At 36.9% G+C, this 7,718-nt stretch overlaps 2 pseudogenes; both read left to right on the top strand.

Annotated features, from left to right (window-relative positions):
- Window positions 1-467: 467 nt before the first annotated feature.
- On the top strand, window positions 468-547 carry LOC116589487 (annotated as a pseudogene).
- Window positions 548-4,550: 4,003 nt separating this feature from the next.
- Window positions 4,551-5,340, top strand: LOC116588262 (annotated as a pseudogene).
- Window positions 5,341-7,718: the final 2,378 nt, after the last annotated feature.

The raw sequence follows: 7,718 nt of genomic DNA, 5'->3' as shown, positions 1-7,718 counted from the left end.
TCCTTTTTTTTTTTTTTTTGATGGGTCTTGTTTGCTTTTTTTTTTTTAATAATTTAAAAAAAATTTTAATTAACATATAATGTATTATTAGCCCCAGGGTACAGGTCTGTGAATCGCCAGGTTTACACACTTCACAGCACTCACTATAGCACATACCCTCCCCAATCTCTTTCCTTCTTAATCCTTATTGCATTCCTACATGTTTGTTAAAATAATTTGGTGTTATAGGTTTAGCTTATTATTATTATTATTATTTTTTAAATTTTTTATTTTTTATAAACATAGATTTTTATCCCCAGGGGTACAGATCTGTGAATTGCCAGGTTTACACACTTCACAGCACTCACCAAAGCACATACCCTCCCCAATGTCCATAACCCCACCCCCCTTCTCCCAACCCCCCTCCCCCCAGCAACCCTCAGTTTGTTTTGTGAGATTAAGAGTCACTTATGGCTTGTCTCCCTCCCAAGACTATACTTTCAGGGATCATTTCTATAGTTTGTTATTATTATTATTTTAATACTATGTTATGTTAGTCACCATACAGTACATCATTAGTTTCTGATGTAATGTTCCATGATTCATTTTTTTGTTTGTGTATAGCACCCAGTGCTCCATGCAATACATGCCTTCCTTAATATCCAACTCTAGGCTCACCTGTTCCCCCTCCCCCCTCCCTTCTAAAATCCTCAGTTTGTTTCCGAGTCCATAGTCTCTCATGGTTTGTCTCCCACTCCAATTTCTTCCCCTTCATTTTTCCCTTCCTTTTCCTAATGTCATCTATATTATTCCTTATGTTCCACAAATAAGTGAAACCATATGATAATCATCTTTCTCTGTTTGACTTATTTCACTTAGCCTAATCTCCTCCATTTTCATCCATGTTGTTGCAAATAATGGGTATTCATCCTTTCTGATGGCTGAGTAATACTCCATTGTATATATGGACCACATCTTCTTTACCCATTCATCTGTTGAAGGGCATCTTGGCTCCTTCCACAGATTGGCTATTGTGGACATTGCTGCTATGAACATTGGGTACAGGTGGCTCTTCTTTTCACTACATCTGTATCTTTGGGGTAAATACCCAGTAGTGTAATTACTGGGTCATAAGGTAGCTCTATTTTTAACTTTTGGAAGAACCTCTACACTGTTTTCCAAAGTGGCCATACCACCTTACATTCCCACCAACAGTGTAAGAGGGTTCCCCTTTCTCCACATCCTCTCCAACACTTGTTGTTTACTGTCTTATTGACTTTGGCCATTCTAACTGGTGTAAGGTGGTATCTCAATGTGGTTTTTATTTGAATCTTCCTGATGGCCAATGATGATGAACATTTTTTCATGTGTTTGTTAGCCATTTTTATGTCTTCTTTGGAGAAGTGTCTGTTCATGTCTTCTGCCCATTTTTTGATGTCTTTTTTGCATGTATTGAGTTTGAGGAGCTCTTTATAGATCTTGGATATCAACCCTTTGTTTGTAGTGCCATTTGTGAATATCTTCTCCCATTCTGTGAATTGCCTCTTAGTTTTGTTGACTGTTTCCTTTGCTGTGCAGAAGTTTTTTATCTTGATGAAGTTATTATTTTTTAGAGATTTATTTATTTTAGAGAGGGGAGAGAATGATCAGGGTGTGGGGCAGAGGGAGAACAAATCCTCAGACTTCCCACTGAATGCAGAGCCCAACATGGGCCTCCATCCCAGGATGCTGAGAATATGACCTGAGCTGAAATCAACACTCAGACGCTTAACTGACTGAGCTACCCAAGGGCCCCAGGTTTAGATTATTATTTTACATTTTTATATTATTATCTACCTTAATTTACAGGAAAGTTTTAGCCCTGAATTTTATAAACATGTTTTAAAATATTTTTTCCTGCTTAATTCTGTATATTTTATTGGTTTTCTTGATAACCAAAATTGCAAAAAAGAGCAGATAATAATTGTGCAGGGGTTGGGTTGTGGGAAAATTGGGGGGATTTTGGTCAAAGGGCACAGATTTGCAATTAGAAGGTGAATAACTTCTGGAGGTCTAATGCACGTCATTGTGATTATAGTCAACAATACTGTATTACGTACTTCAAGGTTGCTAAGAGATTACATCTTAAATGTTTTCTCCACAAAATAGAAATAATTATGTGACAAGATGGTGGTGTTAGCTGAGACTATGGTGTCAGTGATATTGCAATACATAAATAGAGCCAATCAATATGCCTTAATATTATACAATGTTATGTATCAATTACATTTTAGTAATAAAAAGAAATTTTTACATTATAGCTTTCTATTTCTTATAGATATATGCATATGATACACAAATAAAATTGTCGTTTTCAATCTTTGCACAAGTTATTTGATATTCTTTTTTTTTTTTAAGTTATTTTGATATTCTTCAAGAGGTAGACACTCCTTTGAGTGTGACCTGGACTTACTGATGTGCTTCTTAATTAATAGAAAACAGCAGTGGTGATGTGGGACTTTGGAGGCAAGATTATGAAAGGCACTGTGACTTCTTTCTCTTGAATTTCTCACTCTGGGTGAAGTTAGCTGACATGTCATAAGGAGAGGCCCATGTTTGGGGGAGCTGAGGCCTCCTGCCATTAGCCAATGAAGAACCAAGGTCTCCAGGCAACAGCCATATGAGTGAGTCTTCTTGGAAGTGAATCCTTTAGTCCTGTCAATCTTCAGATGTCTACATCCCAAACGCCATTTTGACTGCAACTTTGTCAGAGACGCAGAGCCAGGAAAAGCCACAGAAGTTGTTCCTGGATCTGACCTTTAGAAACTCCTGTGAGATAGTAAATGCTTCTTGTTTTCAGCCACTAAAATCTGGGAGGAATTTGTAATGAAGCAATGGGTAACTAACTTTAGTGTATTTCTCTGTGTGACTAATACATTGTTAGGTAATAATTTGTTACATTAAAAAGTTCATCATTGTGCACTTACTGTGTAACAGGCATTGTGTCAAATATTTTACCTGCACTATCTTATTTGATTCTCACTGGTATCTTGCATTGTAGGTTCAATTATGTATCCTTGTTTTACAGAGGAGGAAATTGAGTCTTAGAGAGTAACCTGCTTAATTGAGTAATTTAAAAAGCCAGGATTATAATGCAGAAGTCCATGCCACACTGATTCATTCTTCAGGCGGTTGGAGTGAATCTCTTATTAGTGTTTTTGAGAAAGTGAGATGCAAAGCCTCATATGCTCCACATTCTGATGCTTATAACACTATTTTTTTTTTTTTTTGTTCCATATTATATGCCTTGAGCTTCTGAGGCCTGCTTCTTTTCCTGCCAGTAGTAACCAAAGGAATCCCAGTATTTAGTCTTGAAAAACAGGCCTTCCTAATTATGCATAAAGGAAGACAGTGCAATAATATAAGAAGGAAATGTTTGTTTTTTTCTTTCCCTACACTTTCAGAGAAAACCAGAAACTATTCTTTCTTATATTAATTTTAGATAAGGATTTTTATAAGATACCCGGGATTCAGAGATTATTGCTAACTACTGTTGATGGTAACCTTTAATTTTTTTTTTAAAGATTTTATTTATTTATTTGACAGGCAGAGATCACAAGTAGGCAGAGAGGCAGACAGATAGAGGAAGAAGCAGGCTCCCCGCTGAGCAGAGAGCCCCATGTGGGGCTCGATCCCAGGACCCTGGGATCATGACTTGAGCTGAAAGTAGAGGCTTTAACCCACTGAGCCACCCAGATGAGGCCTCCTGCCATTAACCTTTAATTTTTGAAAGGTCAGTAATTTTAATTAGTGGTTTTACTTGATAATGTGTTACCTTGGTAATAATTTTGATGCAGATGTCACTTTTTTCTAAAAGGCATAAAACTTGGGAAATCTCTGTGAAATCAGAAGGAGATTATTGTTATTTCCCTCTTATTTCACATGCTTGAGGTAAAATAAAACTACAAATTTCCTACTTAAATAGAAAGTTTGGGAATCTTGTCTTACTTAAGTTTAACAAAGGCCATACTTCAATAGAATATTTCTTAGTCCTTATTTAATTGAGGAAGTCTTTCTGTTGTTTTCACAAATGAACAATTACTTGAATGGATATAAAATTCGTAGGGTCACACCTGTGACCTACTAGTCATTCAATAGACTTTGATTGTTCTACTGTCTTCTTCAACACTTCCATTATTTTTTTTTTCTTTTTTGGGAACACTTATAAATTCTTAGTTAGCTCTTTGTCCTCTACCCTCCACATGTATTGTTTTCTCTAATTATTTTATTCTTTCTGTCTTCCTTCCAGGCTTCTCATTTTTGTTTTTAGTACTGATTTAATGGGGGTAGGGTGGACTTTTCTTCTTTTTCAGAGGGTAGATTAGGTGATATGTGGTTCAAAATGTATTTCTCAATTCATCTTGACTGATGATGCATTTAGTGAGAATTCCACCAGGATTTTCTGAAATCTTTTCTTACCATTTGATCTCAAAGCCACCTTTTTCATTTTTGTGTCTTCAAGAATAGTTTATTAGGAAATTAAGAAGAGGCATATCAGCTCTTCTTCATGGTGCCTTGGAGTCTGCTTCAGAATGAAGCTGAATATCTCTTTCTCAGCTATTGGCTGCCAGAAACTCATTGAGGTAGACTGTGAACGCAAACATCATAACTTTTATGAGAAGAATATCGCCACAGAAGTTCCTGCTGCTGTTCTGGGGAAAGAATGGAAGGGTTACATGGTCCAAATCAGTGGTGGCAATGACAAAAAAGGTTTCCCCATGAAGCAGGGTTCTTGACCCATGGCTGTGTCTGCCTGTTGCTGAGTAAGGGGCATTTCTGATATAGACCAAGGAGGACGGGAGAGAGAAAGTACAAATCTATTCGGGGTTGCCTTATAGATGCTAACCTCAGTGTTCTCAACTTGGTCATTCTAAAAAAAGGGGAGAAGGATATTCCTGGACTGATACTACTGTGCCTCGCCACCTGGAGCCCCAAGGAGTTAGAAGAATCCACAAACTTTTCAGTTTCTCTAAAGATGATGTCCACCAGTATGTTGTGAGAAAGCTCCTAAACAAAGAAGATAAGAAACCTAGAATCAAAGGGCCCAAGATTTAGCCTCTTGTTACTCCATGTGTTCTTCAACACAAACACTGGGATATTGCTTTGAAGAAATAGTGCACTCAGAAAGATAAGGAAGAGGCTGCAGCATGTGCTAAACTTTTAGCCAAGAGAATGAAGGAGGCCTGAGAAAAACACCAGGAACAGATTGCCAAGAGACGGAGTCTGTCCTCTCTGACAGTTTCTACCTTTAATCTGAGTCCAGTCAAAAATGAGGTTTCCTAAGAGTGACAAATAAAAATGTCTTTTGATAAAACATCAAAAAAAAAAAAAAAAAAGAAAGAAAAGAAAAGAAAAGAAAAGAAAAAAAAAGAAGCAGCAGCCTTTTTTTTTTTTTCCCCCCCAGGCTCCTACACTGTGTAGAATTCCTCACCATGTTAACTTGCAAGTCCAAATTCAGTAATTTAAAATACGTGTAAACATCAAAAAGATATCTAGGTCACACTTTTTCAAACATCTCTTTGGACATTTATTTCTCATACTTTAATTCGTGATTAGGGTATAAATATCTCACCTTCCAGATTTCCCCCATTGATTTTGTTAGCAATGTATTTTCTTTTCTTTTCAGTGTTCCAAAATTCATTGTTTATACACCACACCCAGTGCTCCATGCAATACATGCCCTCCATAATACCCAACCCCCCAACCCCCTCCCCTCCCAAACCCTCAGTTTGTTTCTCAGCGTCCACAGTCCCATATGGTTTGTCTCCCCCTCCGATTTCCCCCAACTCAGTTCTCCTCTCCGCAATGTATTTTCTTAAAAGATTTTATTTGTGAGAGAGAGAGAGAGAGAGAGAGAGAGCCATGGGAGGGGCTGAGGCAGAGGGAGAAGCAGACATCCCACTAAGCAGGGTGACGCAGGTCCCAATCCCAGAACCCTAAGATCACGACCTGAGCCAAAGACAGATACTGAACTGAGTGAGCCACCAAGGCACCCCATTAGCAATGTATTTTTATTTATAAAGTTTTAAACAGTTTTTTGACCTCTGTCCTGAGAATTCGGAACACTCACTGTTTGATCTTTATGGAAATTTTGTTTCTTAGAATAAAAATATTAATCATGATTTTATAAATTTCTTATCTTTGAACAAGGTTTAAATTTGCAAATAGTTGTAAAAATAATTCATCAACTTTCTAAAAATCTTGCATAATGCTGGAAGAAAAATACACTGAATCATAGAACATGTTCCTTTGTTTGACTTTCAGATGAAAAGAAATAAATTGATTATCTTGTATGTCTAGAACTCTACATTATGCATGCAGTAGGGAATAAAGGAAGGAAACATAGTCCTTGAACCTAAAGAGTTCAAAACATTGTTGGAGAGAAAAAAAAAATGCAAAGCAATACAAGATAGTATGTAATCAATGATCATGGATCAAAAAGAAAATAGAAAATTACCTCTGGAGTGACTCTGTCCACTGGCAGTTTAATTATTTTTTTAAAGATTTTATTTATTTATTTGACAGAGATCACAAGTAGGCAGAGAGGCAGGCGGGGGTAGGGGGAAGCAGCCTCCCTGCTGAGCAGAGAGCCTGATGTGGGGCTTGATCCCAGGACTCTGAGATCATGACCTGAGCCGAAGGCAGAGGTTAATCAAACCACACAGGAGCCCCAATTATTTTTTTATCTTCAAGTTCGAAGATAAAGCAGGATATTGAATCACTTTACATTTAAAGATAAAATAAAATGTGGTGTACTATACAGTGGCTAACTGAACATAATAAAAATAAAAATAAAATAAAAAAAATCTGCTTTTTTCATGGGGTTGTCTTAAGCCTGTATTTAAATTGTATAGGGGCAACATGTTTTCCAAGATGGATTGTTTAGAAAATAGTTTGTGTCTGGGACACCTGAGTGGCTCAATCAGTTAAGCGTATGCCTTCAACTCAGGTCCTGATTCCAGAGTCCTGGGATTGAGTCCTGCTCGGTCTCCTTGCTCAGTAGGGAGCCTGCTTCTCCCTCGGCCCTCTGCTTCCCTGCTTGTGTGCTCTCTCTCTCTTTCTCTTGCTCGCTCACAAATAAATAAATAAAATCTTAAGAGAAGAGAGAAAATAATTTGTGTCTCAAGGATTGTTGACTGTCTTTACACTTAACAAAATCTTTAATTTCTTACATTATTAAAAACAGAAGAGATACAAAGAAAGACATTTGTGAAGTTTTTTTATCTTATTAAACTTGACTTTTTTTTTAAGCAAATAAAAAGAAATCAATATTTGTGGCTCAGAATTCCTTTAGGTTTTATGCTTCTGGGAAATTATATATAATTCGATATTGGATAGTAGCAGAATGCCATGTTTTCATTTTGCTCCAGCTGCTTTTAACCTTGGGATGCCACCTAGCAATGCTCTTCAATGATAGCTGGACAGCCCTTCTATAGGCAGGAATTTCCTGGAATAAAAATATTGAGTGTCACTGGAGTGTCTTATTAGTTTCTTTCTCTAGGATAGTTTCAGTTCTTTTTTCCTGTTATAGAACTATTTAAATGAGAAACTAGGGATACTTTGAAATATCTGCATGATAATACTGAGGAAAGATTTTCATAATGTACCAAATCTCTGAACTTCCTGGACCAAAAAAAAAAAAAAAGGAGGAGAGAGATATTAATAAAATCCTCCGAATCAGATAAAACCTTGTTTTGCAA

Source organism: Mustela erminea, chromosome 4, assembly GCF_009829155.1.
Source record: "Mustela erminea isolate mMusErm1 chromosome 4, mMusErm1.Pri, whole genome shotgun sequence".
In the NCBI taxonomy this organism is placed as follows: domain Eukaryota; kingdom Metazoa; phylum Chordata; class Mammalia; order Carnivora; family Mustelidae; genus Mustela; species Mustela erminea.
Note: the sequence above shows the minus strand (reverse complement) of the source record. Positions and strands in the feature narration are given on the sequence as shown.